Source organism: Marmota monax, unplaced genomic scaffold, assembly GCF_021218885.2.
Source record: "Marmota monax isolate L192 unplaced genomic scaffold, Marmota_monax_Labrador192_F-V1.1 WCK01_AAM20220418_F8-fsc00014, whole genome shotgun sequence".
In the NCBI taxonomy this organism is placed as follows: Eukaryota; Metazoa; Chordata; class Mammalia; order Rodentia; family Sciuridae; genus Marmota; species Marmota monax.
In genome coordinates, this window is record NW_026695222.1 from 4,686,263 (window position 1) to 4,708,920 (window position 22,658).

At 37.1% G+C, this 22,658-nt stretch overlaps 1 protein-coding gene across 8 annotated transcripts in view; it reads right to left on the reverse strand.

Annotated features, from left to right (window-relative positions):
* Plcb4 (phospholipase C beta 4) overlaps positions 1-22,658 on the reverse strand; it is a 381,354-nt gene that overhangs the window by 338,089 nt on the left and 20,607 nt on the right. For 5 of the 8 annotated variants that reach the window (XM_058575386.1, XM_058575387.1, XM_046433508.2 and 2 more), the window contains exon 2: positions 16,142-16,196. The exons of the other annotated variants lie outside the window; for them this stretch is intronic. The gene's annotated coding sequence lies outside the window, so the exon portion shown is untranslated. The remainder of the gene's footprint in view (positions 1-16,141; positions 16,197-22,658) is intronic. 8 annotated transcript variants of the gene reach the window in all.

Genomic DNA, 22,658 nt, shown 5'->3' on the forward strand with positions numbered 1-22,658 from the left:
AAGCTATGGAAACAATCTAGGTGTCCTTCAATGGATGAATGAATAAAGAAAATGTGGTGTATATATACACAATGGACTATTACTCAGCCATAAAAAAAATAATCAAATCATGTCATTTACTGGTAAATGGATGGAACTGGAAACTATCATGCTAAGTGAAATAAGTCAATCCCCAAAAACCAAAGCCCGAATGTTCTCTCTGATTTGTGGATGCTAACCCCAAACAAGGGAGGTTGGGGAGGGGAATAATAGAAATCAGTTGGATCAGACAAAGAGAAAGGAAGGGGAGAGGGGAGGGAAATAGGAAAGACAGTAGAATTAAACAGATATAACTTTCCTAGCCTTGTATTTGAATACATGACCAGGGTAACTCCACATCACATACAACCACAAGAGTGGGATCCTAAGTAGAAGAAGTTTTACTCTATGTATATATAATTTACCAAAATACATTCTACTGTCATGTAAAACTAAAATAAAAAAATAAAATTATTTTTTTAAAAAACTCCTATTACATTAAAAGTGATGTTAAATATTTGATAAAGAACATCTGAAAAAAGTCCAAATTCAGAGCTCACAATGATACTTAAAATATGTAATTTAGAATAAACTTATTTATACTAAATAGCAGTTTGTTGTCAACAAGTATTCAGCAGGATGGAAAGTCAAACCTGTCAATAATTCCAGTTAAAGGAATAAGTTCACATTCATGACAATGAATTTAAATTTCAATTATACTATATGAAGTTTTTAATATATCCTGTTATTCACGGAGCACTATAGTGTGGAGGCATTTTTATTCTGAAGTAAGAACATAACATCTCATTTACCTGAATAAAAAATGTCTTCACACCTCACCTGAATTTCTATGAGAACCATCAGGACTCTTTTGGTTGAGATATATTGTTTGAGGATTTACAGAATGAAGAAAATAAGATGTACGGACATTTCTAAATAGTCTATAGACTAGCTGTTTTTTGGTATAAGAACTAACCCTCAGAATAGAGTCACTTCTTAAATTAAGGAAGTTACTGAAGGGGAAAAGCATATAAAATAAAACCTTTTGCCTTTGCTCAAGTAAAACAAGATCCACAAGGATGCTAGCTGAAGAACTAATACCTCGGCACGACAGTCAGGGAGGGGACATTGTCGCCCATTGTCCTGGGACATTCATAGGCATCAAGGTGGAATCCCAGCCAAACACAAGCCACCAAAAGTCTGTTGTCACCGTACACTTCCAGGCAACAGAACTTTGCCCAGACCCCTGAACACAAGATTGGCCAAGGCCACCAGACTGAGATGTGTCCCTTTACAGTGGCATGCCTGGACAGGAAGAAATGTCAGTACTCGGGCAGGTTAGGAAGCTGTGTTCCTTCTCTTTGGGGTACCATGAAATGGTTCCAGAACACAGCTCAGAAACAGGTGTCGGGGGAGTGATGACAACTGTCCACGGCTCTCAGTGGCTCCTCCCGTGGATGCACAAACAGAACTCAGTATTCTTCCTCCTCTGGTTAATCCTGCATTAGAATCTTCACTCATTTCCTTATTGAACAGCAAACAGAAGGAGAAAGGGGGGAGGTTGGGGATTGGGATATGATTCAAGGTCAGTATTTAGCACTTCGTCTTAATGCAGGCAATCATTACCCCTTCTGACTTAGTAAATATTCATTTGTAAGCCTCTACCTGACTTCTCCTTCAAACACTACACAAATCAGGCCACTGTCCTGTGGAAAATGTCATCATTATCTTCCTCTCTTCTCTGTGCCTAGCACAGGGTCCTCCATCAATCCCAAATTATCTCCACAGAAATCTGTGCCTCCTTGGGAGTAAGTCCCTCTGAATTATACATCACATCTTGGGCAAAAGCTTCATTGTGAACTTGACTCAGACACCTCTCTTTCAAGCCTGATGCACACAGCACAATGCCTGACACACTGTGTTTGGCATTCTGTTAAAAGGGACACCAAAGGATGAGAATGCCACATTAATGCAGTACTGATCATGACCCGGAGACACTGAAAACTGTCCAGAATCAGATGGAAGTTTAATTGTGTTCCGTATTATTTTGGCAATTTGATGTATTAGATTACTTAGCAATTTGTATTATTAAAAACAAAACTGAGCATTTTAACAATTCTGATAATTAGCCAATAATCCATAAAAGTAATTAAAGTATCTCTAATAATATGTGATTTTTCTCCCATGCATCAATGCTCTGAATTTTCTGACCAAGATAAAAAGCTCACTTTGGGGTTTTGTTGTTGTTGTTTGTTTGTTTGTTTGTTTGTTTTATGTTCCTATGATAGCTGGGGAAAAAAATTCTAAAATGTTAACATTTGACATGGAAACAACAAGTGACCTTAGAATGTACACTTAGAATATGTGTGTCTGCACTTTGCACAATCAGAACATGAAGTTCCCTTTCACCATTGCCAGTGAGGTCCTCAAAGAATGTTCTCTTGGGGGGCTGCCAGTGTTTTGTATTGCTATCTGAGGAAGCATTCCGGGAGGTGCCCAAGAGCTAAAACAGCAGAGAGTTCCGACTCTGAAACATTTCAAGCATTTTAATTTTTATTACAATTTAAACCATGTAAGCACAGCCCTCAGAAAAAAGGAAAACTTGCTTACCAAACTTTGCTTTTCCTTTAATGAGCCCATTAATTTTTTTCTTCTAAGTACAAGCTGTCGGACGGCACCTTGCATGCTTGCATGAATTGATATCATGGCACACAGACCACTTTCCCTGCCCCCTCTACCCACTGCAATTCTGATCTTATAATGTCTCATTGTCACTGATTTAGGGTGCTGGCATGAGGTATTTCAGCAGTCAAATCCTTCAGCAAGGACTGCCTTGGTAAAAAAGGAAGAAAAAAAAAAGACTACTTAACACATTGAGAAGCTGAATTTAAAAAAGAAAAAAAGGAGAAGGAAATTGTTATAATTATAGTGAGAGCTTTTGCATGCGAATTCATTTTTCCCTGGGGAAATCTGCATACTCTCTATAAGGAATCCCCAGGCCAAAAGTACACATTATGCTTTTGAGCTCATCTTTAAAGCAGTACACTTGCTCAGAAATTTTATTGGGGAACAGTCTATGAATGTGCTCCAGGCTTGGCCCAGCTACGTTGTTTACGAAGGAAAGAACTCTGTAAAGTGTTTTGTAATATTTAAAAGGTGTATTGCCTCTCCCTGGAGAAGTGAGAGTTAACAATCAGGCTGAAAAAACCATAAAGCATAAGGTGTTTATTTCAACAAGTCTCCCAAACTTATCTAGACTCTTGTTCAAAAAGACAAACACATTTAAAAAGGACATCTTTCTCAGATTCTTAATACTTTCAAGGAAAAAATAAAATGCGTCACAATTGTGAGATGTTCAAGTGGGAGGATTTTTTTGTGTGTGTGTGTGTGTGTGTGTGTGATAATAGAAATAACAAATAGGTACAAAGAACATCCAAAACAAGGATCTACATTTTTGGGGGGCGGGGGGAAGGTGGGTACTAGGGATTGAACTCAAGGCACTCAATCACTAAGCCACACCTCCAGCCCTATTTTGTATTTTATTTAGAGACAGGGTCTCACTGAGTCACTTGGCACCTCGCTGTTGCTGAGGCTGGCTTTGAACTCTCTATCCTCCGGTCTCAGCCCCCAGAGACCCTGGGATTGCAGGCATGCGCCACCATGCCCAGCAAGACCTACTTTTAATTCAGTCTAAATGCAAGGCAAATATGTGTTCACCTTTAATTGTAGAAAAATATTTTAAAATATTTAGAATACTGAAGAAAAGGTGGTATAATACTTTTTACTGACAGATTCAAGAAACATAAAATACACATTTTTATCTAGTTTATGGTGGAAAAACACTTTGAGAAGGCAATATACCATTTAAATTAAGGAAATTCTTTTTTTAATATTTTTAGATGTAGATGGACACAATACCTTTATTTTATTTATTTATTTTACGTGGTGCTGAGTATCGAACCCAGTGCCTCACATGTGTGACAAGCACTCTACCACTGAGCCACAACCCCAGACTGGGAATTCATTCTTAATAGGAGAAAATCCCTAATTTCCATGAGAATTAGTGAGGTACACTATTCTTCTCACACAGACCAGATTTTTGTGTTTTTCATTTTGTTTTGTTTTAATGGTTCTGGGGCTTGAACCCAGAGGTGCTATACCACTGAGCCACATCCTCAATGACCCCTTTTGTTTTCTTTTTGAGACAGTCTCCCTAATTTGCTAAGGTCTTGATAAATTGCTGAGGCTGGCCTTGAATGTGCACTACTCAAGCCTCAACCTCCTGAGATGCTGGGATTACAGGCATTGTGATACTACACCTGACCTAAACAGACTATTCTCACATAAAATATTCTCAAATGAATTGCCCACCAATAAAAGAAAATTACCCATTTACATTTTAAAAATCTATTTTTATCAGGACTTCCCAAATAAGTTAGCAGTTGCTTTGGGAACTATGAATCCACAATCTTTGAAAGGACAGCAGCTGTCCAAAATTAAAGGTTTGTTGAAGGGTGGGTGGGAGATGGAAATCAAATGCGTATGAACATTTTATACCTTTAGAACCTTTTCATGATGATCCCCCAAGAGCTGAAATGATCTGTCATCTGGGGTATGCCCTGGCTTTTAAGTGGAACTTTTATAAGTGGAATATTTTCAAAAATAACAATGAGGGAAAGCAATGTTTTTGAAAATTGTGTTTGAAAGTGGAAAATATTCATAATATATTAGGCAGATAAAAGAGGTTAAAAAATGCAGGGGATCTCAATTATGTAAAACAAACACACAAAAAACTAATGAAACCCACATTGCCCTCTAACAGAACACCCCTGCATAATGTTCACAGGGGCATGGCCAAAGAGGTTCTGTACCCAGTCCTTCCCCTGCTGGGCCCAAACACCTTCACAGGTAGAGGGGAGTTACACAGCACTTTGAGGAGGTTGGGCCCTTAGGAAGATGTCTTTGACAAAGCTAAGACTAACATCAATCAATCTGGCACTCTGCGGACGTGTACAGCTTGCTTGATTGCCTTTTTCCTCCCCAAACACCTATTAGCATCCTAACTTGAGTCCTTGCTTAATGAACACAGGTAGACACAGGGATTGGTGAAAGACCAGACAGAAACACAGTCGGACATCAAAAGTGGCAATCTATGAGTTATAGATTTCAGATTACATTAATTTTTCCAAATTTTCTGTAAGGAACACATATTACTTTCACCATTTGGGAGTTGGGGGGCGGGCAGCTGTAATGTTTTAGGATCACAAAAATGTCACACTGTGCAACTTTATTTCAAACCATTCATTGTTGAAAAGTACATTTGGTCGTTTGAATGCCAACACATTAAGTTGAAGAAAAGTAGAAAGACCTGGCAATCTGTAGACCAGCTATGAAAAACAAGCTATAAAAATAAAAATTGTACTCTAGTTAAATACTGTTCTCAGATTTCTCGTGTTCTGTGCAAGAAAAGGAGGCAAGGAGGCCAGCTCTGGCAAAAGATGAAGGACAAACTCAGCCTCACTAATTTCCACTTTATTCTCTCAGATGCCAACCATTACATGGCAGCCTTTGGGAGAAATTTAAAATGTGTAGAGATAATCCAAACAATGTTTAGTCTCTTTATTTTCCTCATGAAAGATAGCATAAACAGAGGAGAAATTATAGCTTTTGAGACATTTCCATGAATCTGAGACTGTACCATCTATATCATTTAAAATATGTTTGAATTTTATGTTTTAAATTTTTTCAGCTTTGTTGAAATAAATGCTAATTAGTGCCAGTGATTTTTTTTCCAAACAAAAGTATATTTTTGCATATTTCAAATGTATTTTTATTGCATGTGTTTTCCTTTAGAACACTACAACTTCAACAAGATAATTGAAAGGCTATATTTTAGCCTTGACCAGTGCATTCTTTGCTCTGCAGAGTTCCAAAATGTCTTAAGAATTAAAATGCTGGGTTGGGGCTGTGGCTCAGCGGTGGAGTGCTTGCCTAGCATGTGCAAGGCGCTGGGTTCGATCCTCAGCACCACATAAAAATAAATAAATAAATAAATGCATTGTGTCAGAGTACAATTTAAAAAAATTTAAAAAAAGAATTAAAATGCTACAAAAGTTGGATGCTGTTCAGTAAAATGTCTATGTATTAATCATAGAAAACCTAGTCACGGTCTCTGTTGAAATTTTTCCACAAACTTGAATACCAGATTCAGAGAACATAAGGCCACACCAAAGAGTTAAACCTGCCCTGTGCACCCATCATTCCCAATAAGAAGGCCTAAATTGGTTAAGTGGTTCATCCATTCAAGGTCACACTGGTACTTAGGGAGAACACAAAGCCAGATGACAATTTCCAGAAGACTAAGATTTTGGATCCATAACTGAAAACTCCCTGAGTTAATTAAGACAATGACTGCATCTCAGCCTTGGCAGGAACAAAGAGATAATATTTATGTGAGAATGAACTTACTCCATCTGTGCCTGGCACCCGAATCTTTCCCTTCACTGTATGAGGCGCGCACTTCAACTTGTTCTGCCTGTTTTCCAAATAACTCTTGATTGATGCCAGGAAAAAAATCCTCCTGTTATTCTATCTGAGCCCAGCCTTCCTAATTTGATAAACACTAGAATATGGGTATTGTGAGGATGTTGGGGGGTGGGGTACAGTTTTTTAAATCAAGAAGCTATAAAACAAGTCATTTTATTTTCTAAATGTGTGCATTAAGACCACCCTGACCCCACATGAATTGTCTACCAGCAATGAAGAAATTCTAGCATACCTGCACTCTTACAATACCAAGATTTTATCAACATTTATGGATTTAGACCTTCAAACATGATCTCAAACTTTGCTCTGAAGGGGATGAGGTTTGTATTTTTTTTTTTTTTTGGTTTTTTTCTTTTGTTTTTTTTAAGTATCAGGGAAATAATTTATCTACTAACAACATACACATTTCCTAGTCTGTTCAGGACAAAGCTACTGTTCCAAACAACCATCTTTGTTTTGTTTTTGTTTTTGACTTCTTACATTTCCGGACTCAATAAAATTTATCAGACACCTGGCTTTTCCTAAACAGCTACTTCAAGCAACCCTTTATTTTCTTTTTTCTCCTCCCTCCTCCCTCCTCCTCCTCACCTCCCTCTTCCTCCCCGCCCTTCTCTACTCCCTATCTTTCTCTCCCTCTCCCTCTCCTCTTCTGTCTCCATTCTGCAAAAGACTTTAGTTTCTCAATGGGCTTTTGCCCCACAAAGGTTCCAAGTTCAGGCAGCTGCATCAGCACCAACCAGCTTGATAATTAAATTAAACTATCTCATAGGATATGGGGGAGGGGGAATTCCTTTCATTAATTTTTGGGTTTTCTTTCTTTCGTTTTTGGCTGTTATATCCAATTTTAATGGTAGGTTATGTATTTGTTATTCCTGACAAGAAAATAAGAAGATGCTGTTCTTCTGGATTTCTTAAAATAACAGTAATTAGTTCCATCATCATCATCAACATCACCATCAGCTCCATGCTTCCCAGCTCACACAACAAGAAATTCAAGTTGACGTGTCGTGTTGGTCCAACTTTTAAACCAGCCCTCAGTTCAGTCAAGTCTCACCCTCTTTGACAGCCCCCTCATTACTCCTCCCTCCTTGAAACACTGTCAACTGGCTTCAAGACACTATTCACCCTTGGTTTTCTTCCTGATTCTTTAGGTCTCTCCTATCCTCTCATCCCTTATTGGTTCTTCCCAATCTCCTTGCCTCTAAGAGGAAGTGTCTTGAAAGTAGTGATCAGTCCCCTTAGCTTCCTATCTGCATTCACACTTTTTTCCCCCTAGTTTTATTTTTTTGTCCATATTTTATGGGTGTATTATAGTTTTACATAATGGTGGGATTTGTTGTTACAGATTTTTACATACACACAGTAAAACAATATAATTTGGCCAATATCATTCCCCAGTATTTCTCCCTGACCCTCTTTCCTCCCCCTGATCACTTTCCTACTGAACCCACCCAAACTCAGACTCCAACATTGGCCTATCTTCAGCTCAGACCTCTCTCTGAATTCCAGACTCAGATCCAATCAACTACCAGTTACATCTCTTGTTACTCAGACATTTAATGAGAGTCTTAAATCTTAGAGATCCAAAACCAACTCCTGAGCTTTCCCATCCAAACCTGTTGTAATGCAATCCTCCATGTTTTAATAAATAGCAACTCCCTAAACACTGGACTCCCTCTCCCCACCCTTCTCATACCTTACCTGGAATTCACGGTAAATCCTATGGGTTCTATCTACAAAATAGACTGAATCTCCAACCCCTTCAAATCACTTTCAGCCCTCACAGTTGTGTAGAAATCCACAGCACCATGGCTTCTCTGGCCGTCATGACAACCTCCCATCTAACTCTCTTACATCTAGACTTGGCCCCTTAGCATCTACTCTGAACTTAGCAGCCAGTGAGTCTTCTCGATTATAAGCAACATCATATACTATTGGGCTTAACTACTGCAGTGGTTCCCCACTTCACTCAGATTAGGAGCTCAAGTCTTCACAGAGGTCCACAAGGCCCTCTATTATCTGACCCCCACTTCTGCCCTATCTCCCAAGGCTCTACCCCTGGCTTGATGCAGTCACACGAGCTTCCTTATTCTTCTTCATGCTTTACTTCTGCTTGGGGTATTCGCATTTGCCTTTCCTGACCCCCGAGAGCCTGGGTGGTCTCACCCAGATGACCTTAGCCACTCAGAACCTGAATCAAAGGCCACCTTCTCATAGAAGCCTTCCCTGTCCATCCTTTCTAAAACTATAACATGCCCTAGTCCCCCAGTCCCTTTTTTCTCTGAAATAATTATCAGTAAATACATACTATAATTTTGACTGTTTTAGTGTTCTCTCATCCAAACTAGAACGTCACATCAAGCTGATTTTTTTTTTTTTCACTTCTGAAGCTCAGTTACTAAAACAAAGAGGCTGGAGGACAGTCCACAATTATTGGATGAGTAAATAAATGCTCCTCTATAACTTGTTCTTCTTCTACTTACAAAAGATCCTGATCATATTTTCCACACAAATAAACACACAATGGCACAGGGACAAAATTGGCCATGAGTGGATAATAGTTGAAGTTGGTCTAATTTTGTGCAAGGATTCTTTACCCTATTTCTACTTTTGTGTATCTTTGAAATTGTATATAATTTTAAAATATGCATTTACTATTTGTAGTGACTACATAATACTCCACAGACTGACTCTAACATACAAAACTACATAATCATTACCTTACCATAAGATAAATTTGAGTTCCATCTTTTTCACTATCTTCAAAAGTGCTATAAAGAAATCTCTACAAATACCTGAATAAGTAAGTTCCTAGAACTCTAGTAAGTTCCTAGAAAAATAAGTGTTTGCACATTTAAAATTTTATAGACTGCCGATCTTCCCTTCAGAAATTCTGTACCAACGTCTGCTCCTATGAGCACATAGAGCAGTGCTACTCAAAGAGTGCTCCACAGAATAAAGCAGATTGCAAATTGTTCATTACTGGTCCATAATAAGAAAGGTGCAGAAATTAAGATAACACTGAGAAATATTTATGGCAATATGTCAGGGTAATTTTAATATCTGATAAACATTTTATATGTGTGTGAATGTACATATACGTATAAATACATTCATATATATATATATATATATACATTCATATATATATATATACATTTATATACATTTATATATATATATATATATATATATATATATAATTTTCTTTTTCTGGTCTACTTTTACAATATTTTTACAAACATATACACCAAAATTAGACCAGGATAAGTGACCCTTCACCACAGTTAGAAAAAAAAAATGCTATTATTTGCTTACCCACACCAACAATTACTAGGTGCAGAATCTTTTATTTATTTATTTTTATTAAATCTATGGTGTCAATTACTAAGCAAGGATATATCCTTATTGGTTTAATTTGCACTTTAAATTGCCTCTCAGGTTTGACCATCTTCTCATCTGTGGCTCACCCCATGTTCATTATCTTATAAATTGCCTGTTTGTTTTCCCACAACTCCATTAAGATGTTCATCTCATGAATAATATTGTAATGGTTTATTTTAAAAGCTCTTTGAATCTTTGGAATGTCTAAGTTGATCATCTTTGTTGGATCATACAGGTTACAAATATTTTCCTAGAAGACTATGTATCTCTCAAACAGGTTGAAATGGTTTCCCTCTATTCCAAATTTTTTTAATGAAAATAAAGATTTAAAATATTGTATGTAGTCACATTTCTTTTCCCTTTCCTTCACGGTTTCTCCTTGGAGATGCTTTCCCTCCAATACCACAAGATTATAAAAGTATCTATGCATGTATATTTTCACTCATATTAATAGTTTATATTATTATACTTACAACTTTGACCCCTAGAGTTATTTTTACATGAGTGGCATGGTACAAATCTTGTTTTATTTTTCCAGATGACTAGACAGGTGTCCTGACACATTTTTTTTATTGGTTGTTCAAAACATTACAAAGCTCTTGACATCATATTTCATACATTAGATTCAAGTGGGTTATGAACTCCCATGGAAAGGTAGTAGAATACAACAGTTACTAATATGGCATTATGTAAAAATGTGGATGTGTGACCGATGTGATTCTGCAATCTGTATTTGGGGTAAAAATGGGAGTCCTGACACATTTTGTTGAATAATTCATCTGTTTCCCATCCATCTGAAATATCAACCTTATTACATACTAAATTAGCATACATGCATGCCTAAAAATAGATTACATTTATGTAACCTGTATAAATACCACCATTCAATTATAATTAGCTTATATAACAGTGGCCCTGATAAATATTTCCCATAATTCTGGGAAAGTTGATAAGTTCATTCTTCAAATCAAGTTCCAAATAACTTTGTTAAATTACCCAGCATTGATTAAGAGTTGTATTAAGCTACTTAGAGATCTCTCCACCACAAGATGGTAAAAATACTATCAGAATAAAACTGATGTCTTTGTATTACTATACTGAATCTGGCTGTTCAAGAATGAGGGATCTCTCTCCCTTGATTTAAAATTTATTTTATCACCTATAATTAAGTTCTATAGTTTCCCTTATTTTGTTCCTATATATTTCTAGGTAAATTACTGCTATGTTTTGTACTGTTGTATTGTGCTGTTATTTTAAGTGAAACCTCTTCATAAGAATATTTTCTAGCTTTATATTAGTGGCTAAATCATTAATCAATTTTTACTTATTTGTTTGCATGAACCACAACCTTATTCAACAACCATAATGCTTCTAATATCTTTCCAGATGAATCTAAACATATTCTGTTAATTCTATTCATATCTTCATTCAAGCACCTGTTACATGTATCCCAAGATATCAGCAATATCAAAATATGGATGCCCTCCAATAATCTAGTACAGCATAAAAAGTATGTATGTATAAATATATACATATATGTATTTATTTATTTATATATATATATATAAAATAGTATTCGATAGATATTGTGAGGTCTATAAACTCCTATGCAGTATCTAATAGTCTAGAAAGAGAGGAAAAGAGAGAAAAATATGACCAAAGGAGCCCAAAGTAGAGCTGAAGCACAGGGTATGCTACAGAAGGATTAGAGTCAACTAATAAATGGTTCATTTCTAAATGCAAGATTAACTTGCTTCTTGTTTGGTAAAAAAAAAAACAATGCATTATGGAATATACTGAGATATGCTTTAGGAAAAGGAGGCACGGTGAAAACATGAGGCAATTTTAGGATGAAAAGAACTGAGGCAGAGAATATGCAAGCCATGTTACCAATCATTGCAAGAAGGTTCCAGATCATGGGCAATTAAAAAATGGAAAAATGTCATCGAGTAACTAAGAAAAAGTGTTATAATTAACATGGCTAAATGAAAGGGTCTACATGTAATGTCAGTTTCTGTAACAAACAGGTCTGAAAATATATGAAAAGTGAATGCAAGAGTTTGTCTCTTTGTCTTGCTCATATAATTTGTACTCCACCTTCCATTGTATAGAGTTGTTACTGAGAAAGACTATATGTATGACCCTTAAAGATCATCTGCTCAGGGAGTAGGGGTGTGGCTCCATGTTATGATGCTTGCCTACCATGTGCAAGTCCCTAAGTTATACCTCCAACATCACACACCCACAAAAAGTTTCTATTCAGAGACAGTGTGTTGTTCTAAGTTGGTGAAGATGACAAGGTGATGAGTCCCCTTGGTCCTGTTTCCCTTCATCACTACAGCCTCAGAGTGCATTGTTTTTTTGCCAAACGAGAAGCAAATACATATACCTCCAGCAGAAGTGAGCATGAGAAAAAACAAGGAAGCGACTATGACTGCATCCAACCTGAGAAAAAAAAGGAAGTAGGAGTATTTAGAAGCCTTGTCCTGGATTTAACACACATTATTCTGCCCACATCCCACTGATGCAAAGAAACCAAGTGACTCACCTAGATACAACTGGAGGCTGCTTTGCCAGTCTCTGCAGTTGGATAGCTATGCAAAATAATAACTTATTTCTATAGAAGGCTGAGCACAATCTATGATGGGACAGCTGGCAATCTGTCCCTGGGGTGATGGTCCCACTTCCAAACACTAACATGGAATGTGAAGAAACAAATCATAAGAGATTCCACCTCAAAGATGGGCAGCCTACCCATGCCAAAATAACACTTGGGAAGAGAAGAATCCCCTGACACACCACCTGTGGCATTCCACGGAGGAAGCTGTGGCACTTCCTCACAGACGGTCACACAGCTGCTGTGTGCACCAAAGTGAGGAATCAGTACACAGGAAGAACAGACAATATGCATGAGAACTCAAAACACAACGTAAAACCATGTGTGAGTCTATTTGTTCTAGAAAACAAATAAAACAGGCAGATCAACCTAGCTGGTAGGAATCGGAAATACAGCAATTGTTCACAGACAACAATTTTGATGAGATTCTGAGAGTGTCAATCTGAGATTTTCTGAGTATATACTCTGAGAGTATAAATAGAAGTGTAAACACTACTTCAGTCAAAGGAAAAGAAAGACTCTCTACCAAAACCAGAATAGGTTGTCTGAACTTCTGTTAGATGCACTTTTTCATTAAAAAAATATTCCTTCCCATAAAAGAAGATCAGGCTATCTTACTTGTGCAAGAATCGATTTAAGGAATCACTGACGTGGGGTTTCTCTTAATGTGCTTTAAAATTATGTAGAAGGGCATGTGGGTGGGAATAAGGAAAGCAAGACTGGGCTCCTTACACACACAAGGAGAGCTGTTTTCTTAGACCTTTTCTCTGGTTCTTAACAGTTGACTGTGACATCTACTACACTGTTGGCTCAGGTCACCACCACTGGCTCTGACACCTCCATGCTGACTGAGCCTGTGCCAGCAAGGGACAGAATTTTAAATCACCATCTGCCTCTCTGAATCATCACATCACCATCCCAGTTTAGCAACCATGAGGTCCCATTAGTGCTCCCACCCGCTAGTAGAGGTTAGGAAAAATACAAAAGTGTGCATTTCTGTTTGGAAAGTAAAGGGGAACAGAGCATTCTCACCCAGTCAGCTACCCACAATGATGGATCCCCCCCAAATTCAAGATTTTTTTTTTTTGCAGTGCTATAGATGAACCCAGGACTTTGTAAATGCTAAACAAGTGCTCTACCACTAAGCTACACTCCCAGTCCAGGAAATTCAAGTTAAGTTTAAATGACCACTTATGGCTACTTGTTTGAAGCCTACATCTAACCAATCCAGTGTATAAGAACTGGACTGTTTATAAAATTGTTTTAGAAGAATGTTCCTCCATTGCCCCCGGTAACTCAATCACCTATACTTTATTTTCCCTGACAAACACATTTGGTGTCACTGAAGTGGGATTTGCTGAAATTGAAACATGTGGTTTGGGGAGAGAAAGAATGAAAGAGTAGGGAATGAGGAACCTTTGATTCCTGGGTGGCCATAAGATTCCCCTTAGCATGGATCAACAGTTGTGCTGTGATGGGTTACCAGAGGGAAAATGTACCCATGGAATTGAGAAATGGATCTAACTCCTGGAGAACTGGTCAATTTGATACTAAGGAAAGTCAAGCTAGTAAGGAAAAAGCAAAATATACTGTGGTTATTGTTAGCTGTCTTGGCTAAAAGGAAATTAAAAGAGAGTGCTGGGCCCAGAAGTCCAGATGTCTGTCTGTCAAATGCTATAAATAGGGATGATTCCTAAGCAAGACACTGTAACTATGTTTCTAAACCTCATGTCAGAATTCCTAAGGGTGTGAAGGGGGCAAGTTGTGACCTCACCCCATCTAGCTAAAGTGGGACTCATAGTGAATGCAGTTAAACTGCCTAATGGTAAATACAGGCCTCTAGTTCTCCACTATCTGAATGGGACTGACTTACTAGACTCACAGTGCTGCCTACAGTCAAGACCAGCACAGAAGCCAATCCTAATATCCCTTCCAAAGGTAGAAAAGTTTAGGTATTAATGGATACAAGAAGGAACAGCAGCTGACTTGGGTAAAATGAGAAATAAATGAACTCAATGTTTATATCAGGCTTATCAGCTTATTTCTGATCATCATTTTACTCTCTGTTTGTGATTAATTCATACTTCTCTGTGTGTCATCCGTGAAACCAAAATCTGAAGAAATAATTTGAGGAAAAAAGCAAACCTTTACTGATAACATTTTTTAGTTATTTCACTGTAAGGGATCTTCATGTAGCAGATTTTTGAAATCCCATTTTGAAGCAAATTAGAGATAATCTTCCCTTTTGGTGTCTCTACCAGTATAATCTTGTAACATACTCTTATAGTGTTTCTACCCAAACGCTGAGTTTACTCTAGTCTTTCAATTTATCTTTTCTATACAGGCTAAATGTTTCAACTCAGCTTCAACCCCTCTTTTTCCAATTCAGAGATTGGAGTGCATGAGCATTCTCCACACTAGATCTCCAATGGTCTAGTTTGTCTTTCACTTTTTGATACCTAGATTTGGGTGGGTCAATTTATAAATAAAATATGAGCAACTACTTGAGGACCTGGACCTGTCAGAGGGAAGTGAGCCATGCCCAGGGTTTAGATGGCCTTGACCTGCACCAGCAACTCAAAGTTGGAGGTGAGAGGTCACTTTAGTGAACAGGAGAGAAAAATAAGAAAAGACCCCACCAGCATTGCAAATGTTTATTATAAATAAATGTGGGAGGCACGATTCCACATCACAACATCTCTTCCCAGAAAGATCTAACAGCTAAAATCTTATAACCTAAGAGAAAATTACAGACTAACGTTAAAAGATAATGATGCAAGTTCAGTCGTTGCCACTATGATTTTGAAAATCCCCAAACTCTGAGAGGTCCTATGATTTGGGGTGAGAGTCTCACAGGACATACCCAAGTCTTGTGTCTAGGGCTCTCCATCTCCATGGGTACTCCAAGGGTACTTGCAAATGCACCTTACAGACAGGGCAGCTGGCAGATGTCATCCACACTACAGAGTATCAATAAAAACAAATGCAACTGCAAGGCTAATAGGAGCTAAACCTATGACATTTAGAAACCTCTTGGAGATGCTACAGACAGATTACAAAAAAAAAAAAAATACACCCAGGTATACCCACAACCTTGTCATACCCACAACCTTGATAAAGCAACAAGAAAAGCACAACCCATGCTCTGCAAAAGAAATCCCATAGGAAAAAAAAATAGGAAAGATGATGATTTTTACTGGCCAAAGACCATTTTATACTTCCAAATTCTGGGCTTCCTAGGAAGATGTCACCCACTGAATAGAGAAACATTTCATCAAGATGGGATGAAATGAATCTTTCCAATAAAAAATTGCACCTACTGTAAGGTGCTCATTCATTTCATATCCCAAGCACTGTAGGTATCCACTACTCTCTCAAAACTGTCCTAAACAGCCTTTTCAAAGCCTGGCAAATTCAAATTCTGAATTTAGAAACCCGAGTTTTTAATTCAATCCATAATGACACATGTTAAGAGCATATAAATTGCTTCTCAACTAAATGTTCTTGGTATAATTTATTCAAGATAATATATTTGCTTTAAAGTCATAGATTAATTTTTAAAAGCTTTTTGCCTACCTTTTCAAGAAAGATCACATTTCAGGATCCCATATCACAGAGAAACCATCTTTTCCTGTAGGGAAAAAAAAAAAATAAAAGAAAGACTATCCACTAGTTACAAGAAGCAGCAAAGGTTCATTTTTAAGACCTATTCTAATCTCATTGTGGCTTCATTTACAATGTTAAAACAATGGAAAACCTTTAAATTAGACTTAAAATATTGCTCCGTTCCTATATAAATGAAACACTTTAAAGACTTTGGCTTTAATGATTTGATTTCTAAAAATCAAATGGATAAACATACAAAATCAAATGGAAAACAGGCAAAAAATAAATGGAAATTCTTCCAAAATTAGAATTAAAGCATTTACTTCAAATTTACCCCAATGACATATCTTCAAACATTTTGTTCAATTTAAATGAAGAAGCAAATGTATAAAATTCTACTTCTGTTTCTACTTTTCTGTGGGAAGATGAGACAAAGCAACCGTACTGCTGTGTAGATCAGAAGGTAAGAGAACTATAAGCTGCTACCTCCTTCTGCTGAAGTTTTTATTATCTAAGCCAGTGAGCCATATTTATGGGCTCCATTTTTCTTATTTAAGACTTCTGGATCAAGAAATAAACATAAAGGAAACTAAATCAAAATAGGACACATCTGATTTTATTTCACATTTGTAATGAACTATGTACAAATTTCCTGTTAAACACTTATCATGACTTTTTTGTTCAAAATTACTTGTTGGTATAGATTATTTTAATGTATTATCTTTAAACATTCAAATCCAAATTAGGAAGTAAATGATTTAGTTTAACATAAGTTAGTCATCTAATACTATAACTCTGACCCTGAACCTGACACTTAGGTTTCATATGCAATTTAATTTCCCAGGGGAGCAATGATGTATGGAGTCAAATACAATATCTGAGATTCTGACACCCTCCCCAAAAGCTCCAAAGGACTGGAAATGACTCCCAAAGCATCAATCCCAGGAGACCACACTCCAGAGGAACTTCCCCCATATTCAATCAGATAAGGACTCCTATATGAGCTTATGCTTGCTTCAGTTGCAACCTGTTTTTCAAACAATAAAAATCCTTTTTAAACTTTACATAAGAAATTCCCACAACATCTGACTGAAAGGAGTATGAATTTTGTACTCACTTCCAAGTTCATACAGACAAGTTGGACATCTGAACATCTTGGTCATAGGTAGGTCCAGAACCTCTGTCCTTCAAAACAACACCAATTCTGCACATTGTATTGTTCTGAAGCCAGCATCTGGGTCTTTGCTCTCCTGCTTTTCACCACTTTGGATGCCAGTCAACATTACTTTGGTCGGCTCAATGCCAATATAATATAACATAGTTAGGGTAACAGCTCATCTATTCTATTCTCTGAAATTACAGTTTCAGGTAGCCTCTGCTAACAAAGGAAAGGCAACATAGATGGATGATCAACATGGAAATATAGGTTACTGCGAGCCCACTAAGCTAAATCATAAGTTAAGGTATTGAAACAACTGAGTTGGGGCCACTTATAGACCTCTAGTTCAAAATGGCTCAACAGAAAATAATATGATATCTAGGATTTGCTTCTAAACCGTCCAGATGGGATGGCTACTAGTGAGGAATAATAGGTGAAACAAAAGTGGCCATGAATTTGTTGTTGTTTAATAATAGATACATGAAATTTCATTGTAATATTCACTCCACTTTTATGTATATTTAAATTTTTCCATAATAAAAAGTTTCAAAAATGACCATCCAATAAAGACTCTGGGTGAAAATATAGAAAGCCCAGATCATAAATACCACAATTGTTTTCAAACACCTTTCAAAAAAATGGAACAAACTAGGGAGTACTCCAAGCAAAAAATTTAAAATTCAAATATCACATTAGGAAAAATTAACAGCTAATTGTTATGGCTTTATGAACATTACAACAATGGTTTTGAAGCTTTATTCCAATATTTCAAAAGCAAAATAAACAAGCATATGTTTACTTGTCATAAAGCTTCTTTTTTATTGTTTAGAGCATCTCTGATTTGAATTAAATGATATCAACACAGAAACACTGGTTATCTCATATTTGTGAGAAATTGCTGATAATTAATTATACGCCTTTGATTAATATAAGTGGAAAATGGATGATTTATAAGTATTATCAATGTTATCTATTTCGTGAATAGAAATCTTTGTAAACAAGAGATCAGAGCAGAAACGATTTAAAAATTAAAAAGATCCTTTATCGATGCAAGCTTTGACATCACAAACATAAAGCCACCATATCTGCAACTTGCTCATGCTACACAAGTGAACTGAGAAATAACCAAACGATGGGCACCCCATGGACTACACCACTCATTCTGCCTAAAATTTGCAAGAGGCAAGAAGGGGTCACATGAGACTAGATCTCATCTTTCACAACAAGCAGGGGAAAGTCACACACCAAGTAAAATCATCCTCATGGCCTTAGAATTTGACTTACTGACCTTGCCAGACACCAGTGTGGGAAACCTGACCCTGGACATAATAAAAGGCAGGATTTATATCATGCTTTGGGAAAAGACTGTGCATACAGCTGTGCCAAGCCTGCCTCAAAGATGAACCAGGTACAAGAACAAACCTAGGTTTCCCTCTGAACAGAGCATGCTCAAGACCTAGCATTGAATCCTCACATGAGATATGATGATTAAGAAAAGAGTTAGTTGTAGTTTTTCTGTTTTCTTTTTCAAAGACTTGTTGGCCTAAAGTAATCTGTCTCCTTTCCAATAAAGAAACAATGCCAAATTCTGAAACGGAAATGTGGGTAAGCATATAAAAGCTGGAAAAGGGAGTATTATGGGAAAATCAGAGTAACTTGGCTTTATCAGGCAGGCTTCCAACCTTATCTATGAAAGGATCCAGGGTCAGAGAAGGGAGGGTGTGGGTAATAATTACAAACGAGTTTCATGGCAGAGGTTAGCTAAACAAAAATCAGTTGTTTTCAATTTGGAAGTCACAGTTCCATAGATTTACTACATGAGCTAAGAGACACTTCTATTAGTTCACATCCATACTTGGATAATTTTCATTCATGCAGCCATAGTTTAAGATCTAGTTAAAGGTGGAAGTGATGTATTACAAGGCCTTATACATTTAATAAATATCTGTCAAATAAATAAATAAATGAAGTAGCAAGTAATATTCACCAAATTATAAAATCCAGAGTAAATCCACTAGAAGTGACAAAAATAAAATTTCCAGGTATGACATCATGACTATTTATCTAATCTTCATAACCTTGATCTTCTGGGAGGTAATAACCAAGCTAAAATGATGTTTTCTAGACCCCCTTTGCAGTCGATGTAGCCATATGAGACAGTTTTGACCAATGAGATGTGAAAGAGGGTTTTGGGAAAGGGTGTTCTCCTGATATGAATGAGTCCCTTTCCCTTTTCCCTTGGAGATTCAGAGCCATCTCAAAACCATGAGGACCAAAGCCATGCAGTAAGAGGAAGGACGGAAGGAAGGAAGAAAGGAAAGAAGAAGGGAGGGAAGGAGGAAGGAGTAATTGATCTGGTTCTCTGATGGCATTGCTGAAATGCTATATCCACCCCAATCTTAAAGTTCGAAGCCCACATTTCATGTTAGGTATGACAGAACCACATTTTGTGTTAGGTGTGACAAATGTCTATGAGTTTAGTTTGCTGTTTTCTATCATTTACAGTAAAAAAAAAAAAAAATCTAACAAATATCAGGAATGATTTACCTAACCTTTTCTGTATTCTCAGAAGTGGCTTCTATTTTAACTGTGACGCTCCATACAACTCATAACACCATTATATCATCATCCCTGACCTCTTCCACAGTTTCCACCTGTCAGAAGAGCAGGTCTCACACTAAAGGCCCAAGGAGTTACAAGGAGAACAGCTAATAGAAACCCCTCAAGAACAACAGGTCATATCATCCTCCAGGTTACGCCACACCCCACTGTGGATTCCTACCCTCTCATACTAAGGATGCAGGAGTGAATAATGACCCCAAAAACCTCAATCCTTTTCCAGTGACCAAAGAAATGGAGAATCTTCTGATTTAAAATAGTCTTCAAAATTTGTATATATATAAAAACCTCTGTGTGTGTGAGTATAAAGAAAAGTAAATATTTACAGTCATAGCTAGATAACATCAGAAATTAAACATCACCAAGAAACAAAAACCACAACAGAAATAAACACCCTTTGAGAGTTTAAGAAATACCCTGATTCAAATGCTGCTACTCTGCTTCTACGGGTCCTAAGAGATGTAACTTCTGTGGAACTTAAAATACCACCATAATTTTTCTCTTATCTGTTGATCTGTCTTAATACAACATAAACTTCTAGAGTTCACAAAGCTGGCACAGAGGTATTGAAAAACGCTGGAAAAAAATGTGAATGAGCAAAACAACCTATACATTAGTTGGTTCCAAGAGTCTTCACGAAAAGTATGCAATCCTTTAAAAAAAAAAAAAAAAAAAACAACACTGTGAGCATCATTTCCAGAAATATAATAATGAGCTGCATGAGTAGTTCAACTGAACCAGCATGACACATGTAATCATTAAATGCCTACAGAAAGAAGAGAACTACACTTAAGAAGCAGCTATTATAAATGAGGCGATGTGTTTGGCACTTTACACTCAGTATTCCATTTATTCTTCACAGACCTCCAGTCAGTCCCTAGTGTCTCCCCTGTAGACGAGGACAAATTCAAAGGGACCAAAGGAGATCACATAAGGTCACACTTCTAGTAAAAGACAGTCCTGATATTCAAACCCAGGAAGGTCAGCTGTTGCTTTTTTGCTGTATCACGTTACTACCTCACTTTGGTCTTCATTAAAATATTACTTATAAACTGCATGAAGACAGTGACTAAAAGAACATTCACAAGAAACTTATGGGTATGGCCTTAAAAGCACACTCAGGTCAAAGTTCCCTTTTAGCTTCATGCCCAATCGGTGATTTTTCTTTACAGCTATAAGGCATTACAAAGGTTCTACATCCCTAAGGCATGTTTTTTAAAAAGCCACTGTGTACTGTATGACCTAGAAATAATGAAAACAAACCTCAGTCTATGGCTTCAATATATCTCGCAGAAAGCAGGTAGCCCTTGCTATAGTTTGAATCTTAAATATCCCACAGAAGTCCAGGTGTTGAAGGCTTGGTTTCCAACATGTGCATTCTCTTTTCTCACACATACACACACTCATATCTATCTATCTATCTATCTATCTACCTACCTACCTACCTACCTACCTACCTATCTCTCCCCGCCCCCCAAGCTCACTTGATCTCTTTCTATCACTCTCGCACTTTCTATCACTCTTCTGGCTATAAGAACAGGGTTCCTTGCCCTGAACTCCCACCATAAAATGCTGCCTCACCACAGGTCCAAAATGAACATGGCTGAACATGAAAATACCTGCCAAAACAAACCTTTCCACTTTTTATTGATTATCTCAGGTATTGTTTTTTTAATGTATTTCTTTTTGTAAAAATAATAATAATTTATTTATTTATTTTAATCAGGTATATATGACAGCCGAATGAATTTTGATTCATTGTACACAACTGTAGCATATCTTTTAATTTCTCTGGTTGTACATGATGTAGCGTCACACCATATGTGCAGTCATACATGTACCTAGGGTAATGACGTCCATCTCATTTCACCATCTTTCCTGCCCCCATTCCCCTCTCCACCCTTCTTCCCCTTCGCCCCATCAACATTTCCTCCATTTTTCCCATGTCACCCACTATTAAGGATCAGCATTCACTTATCAGAGAGAACATTCGGCCTTTAGTTTTTTGGGATTGGGTTACTTCACTTAGCATGATATTCTCCAACTCCATCCATTTACCTGCAAATGCCATAATTTTATTCTCTTTTAATGTTGTGTAATAGTCCATTCTGTATATATACTATAGTTTCTTTATCCATTCATCAATTGAAGGGTATCTAGGTTGTTTCCACAGTTTAGCTATTGTGAATTGAGCTGCTATAAACATGTGGCTGTGTTAACATAGTATGCTGATTTTAATTTCTATGGGTACAGAAGGAGAAGTGGGATAGCTGGGTCAAATGGTGTTTTATTCCAAGGGAATCTCCAGAAAGCAGTATGGAGATTCCTCATCTCATGTATTTTGTCACAGTGATGAAAAACTGACTAATACAGCCTCTTCTCCATGTATGGTACATACAAACACTGCAATCGATCATGTTTAGACAACATGTAGCACCAAGACACTGGAGCCACCAGTCCCTGAGTGGGATCACAAATAAAATCCACTAATTCTATGCATACATCAAATCAATTGAAGCACTTTAAAATATGTATTTATTTTATCCAGATGAGTACTCATTTTAACCAAAGTGGGGAGGACAGAAATCTCCTGGAGAAAGAAAAGAAATTGAACACATATTGCAATAGATTCCTAACACTTTTCATTGAATAAATAATACCTCTCTGAAGTTGATGAAAACCTTAGTGAAAATATTTATCCAGTAAACA